General features: G+C 29.1%; 1 protein-coding gene across 1 annotated transcript in view; it reads left to right on the plus strand.

Annotated features, from left to right (window-relative positions):
* The first annotated feature begins 2,899 nt into the window (after nucleotides 1-2,899).
* Nucleotides 2,900-3,388, plus strand: part of LOC111613889 (dihydrofolate reductase-like) — a 29,263-nt gene continuing 28,774 nt past the window's right edge. The window contains exon 1 of the mRNA XM_023355244.1: nucleotides 2,900-2,983. The gene's annotated coding sequence lies outside the window, so the exon portion shown is untranslated. The remainder of the gene's footprint in view (nucleotides 2,984-3,388) is intronic.

The raw sequence follows: 3,388 nt of genomic DNA on the forward strand, positions 1-3,388 counted from the left end.
TAAAATTCATATAAGTCCGAAATGACAGAAATGGTGCCAAAATTAAATATTATTGCTGCTGCTTGTAAAAATATGGGCATTGGATGCGACGGTCGTCTTCCCTGGAGTTTAAAGTACTGTGAAAAATATTTATACAATGATGTTAGGGATCGTCCATAAATTACGTAACGCTATTTTTATATATTTTTATTACCATTCCTCCCTGCATTCCTTTTTAACTCCGTATTTTTATACTTTTTAACTTTCATTCCTCCTGTAGTGCTCGATAATTTTAGTGTTGGTATATGCACATATCCATACCCAAAATTATGTAACGCAAGAGTGTAGTCGTGCTAGGATGTACCAGGGCGGTTCACTGGTACTTTATTATATTATTTACATATATAAACAGTAAACAGTATGGTTTGCTAGGCAACGCTTCGGAATCAAAAATGAATCTTTCTGTCTTTCTGTAATGGGTTATTTAAAAAACATTACATAATGCAAAGAATTGAGATCTTTGCATTATGTAATGTTTTTTAAATAACCCATTGTTACAATGCATGTGACCTTGTAATGCATTGTAACAATTAACTATATGCCCACCAACCCACGTCTGCATTATGTAATTTATGGATAGCTCCTTATGTTTACTAATGCATAGATTGATTTAAGATTTTGGTGACATTTCATTGATAAATTGAACCATTATAAATTTATATTTAGCATAAGGATTACAAATGTGCTTGTAATTTGCTTCAATAGAAAAAATTTCATCTGCTAATCTGATTGATATTAATAGAATTACAGAAAAGCAAAAGATTGATAAATTAAGTTAATATGAATAATATGTTGATGGCAGAATCATTTTAACACTTTTAAGTACAGTACATTATACAGATATAGAAAAAAATAAACTACTAATGAGCAAAGAAACGAGGCCATTAAGAAGGCGAGGCCTTGGCCATGGATATGGCTGTTTGTTGATGTGTTACTGGTTGATTATATTTAATTTCATACAGATTAAAGTATTCTGTTAAAATGTTATTTTTAAGATTCCTGTTATGACAATTAAGTCTATAAAATAAAAATCTTTTAATTGATACCAAATAAAATACCGAGCATAAAGATATTATTTTTGAAAATATATATTTAATATAATTTTTGATAAACAATGAACAATCAGATAATGTTGAAGTCATCATCTTTAAATATTGTATAAATATTTTTAGTGTCTTATAATATAGCTTGTAAAATAATTCCTTTAGAACTTCAAGAACTATTAAAAACAAACTATATGTTATTTTGAATAGTTTTTGAAGTTATTCTTATATTTTGCACAATATTTAAAAATTCATCTAAAGAATTAAAGCAATTTCAAAAACATTAATACAATATTAAAATCTGATTTCTTCAATGATTTGTTGTTTGTTTTTGAATTTATTTTTAATAGCATATTTCATCATCACTACTGTCATATGGTGATAAGTTATACATTTTAATTTTATTTGTTTTGTATTCATATATAGAATGTTTAACAGTCTTATTGAAGTTAAGTTTTAACTTCAATAAGACTAAAATGTGAATTTATTAATTANATTAGCCGTAACTTTGTTATAATTTTCAATATTTATTTTATATTGTTTACTAATGTTAAATTCTATTCTGCTTTGATTTCCAAATTGCTTCAATTTTACGAATGAATCGATGCGAGATTTACGATTTTCGCGTCTTTTGCCAGCTTTACTTAAATTATTTAAATCCATTCTTATTCCACACACTAATTTTATTTGAAAATAGTAGGCCAGGCCAACAAAACAATTTTTGCATTTTTATGCATCCACAAAAGCCATTTTGTCTTCATAAATTTTAGCGTGAAAATGAACAAATTTTTTGTTCACGTATTTATATTTAATTTAGGCATTGGTCTTTCTCTTTTAATAATGTTTTCTTTTTCATTATATGATCTNTAGCCGTAACTTTGTTATAATTTTCAATATTTATTTTATATTGTTTACTAATGTTAAATTCTATTCTGCTTTGATTTCCAAATTGCTTCAATTTTACGAATGAATCGATGCGAGATTTACGATTTTCGCGTCTTTTGCCAGCTTTACTCAAATTATTTAAATCCATTTTTATTCCACACACTAATTTTATTTGAAAATAGTAGGCCAGGCCAACAAAATTTTTGCATTTTTATGCATCCACAAAAGCTATTTTATCTTTATAAATTTTAGCGTGAAAATGAACAAATTTTTTGTTCACGTATTTATATTTAATTTAGGCATTGGTCTTTCTCTTTTAATAATGTTTTCTTTTTCATTATATGATCTCGAGCCAAAACTTTTTAAAAATAAATTTTCGATATCACAATTACATTCTAAATCGCTAGCCATGATATAAGGACTAAAATTAAAAATAAAATTATAAAAACTTACTTGATGAAATAAAATATAATGCGGTGGATATCCATACCTGGTACAAAATATTCTTCAATTGTATGAATATACTTTTAAAGAAAATTATAATTAAATATATCATCTTTGCGCACTGGAAGGGAAGGAATGTTTCGATCATTCCTCCCTTTTCCAAGGAGTGGGATCCTCTCGTTCGGTGTGGGCAAGGATGCAAAGGAAGTCGCTTCGTAAGAGATGTGAATGACTTTTTTCTTTGCTATTTCTGAAGTAATATTTAAATTTAAGGTTTCGTTTTCAATTTACTAACGTAGGATAAGAAGGCAAGAGGTTTTTTTATTTTCTCTTGTATTTACATCAGTTTACCAATTCTCATCCACGCACAGAAACAACAACATCCCTCACGCTGAAACACACAGTTCAAACAACGACACGTTTGTCGCATCCAATCACCAACGATTCCATTCACGTGCACTATAAAGAACACGTTTCACAACGTGAACACGCTTCCCAAAATTCAACCTCTGGGTCCACGTCCCGGGAAGCGGTAACCTCGGTCGCGACGGCCGATGGCCAAAGACGCTCTGGTAACAATTTACTTTTGATATTAAAATCTGAATTTAAATTCTTACAACGAAATCATTTACTTGTATCCAAATTTTGGTAGTCGTCAAAAAAACCTTCCGAACTTATAAAGCAGAATGATTAACGAGAAATTACTTCATCAAAATATTAACCCTGGGCTAGTGCAGTGGGGTGTTTCGCCACCCCCAACGTTTTAAAAGTTGCACTATTCATAGATTTCACAAGAAATATTTGTGTCCTTTTCAGTAGCTTCATGATTTTATGTATAGAGCATGCTCAGAAATTACTACGATGCTGCAGAAATTCCAGTAAGAGAAAAACAACAGTTCTCAATGGGGTGTCCAAACACCCCACAGTATTAATTACGTTTTTTTTTAAATTTTACAAATATTTATTTAGTTTTTTTA

The sequence above is a fragment of the Centruroides sculpturatus genome, unplaced genomic scaffold (genome assembly GCF_000671375.1).
Source record: "Centruroides sculpturatus isolate CEXI.00-Female unplaced genomic scaffold, Cexi_2.0 scaffold1756, whole genome shotgun sequence".
Lineage (NCBI taxonomy): Eukaryota > Metazoa > Arthropoda > Arachnida > Scorpiones > Buthidae > Centruroides > Centruroides sculpturatus.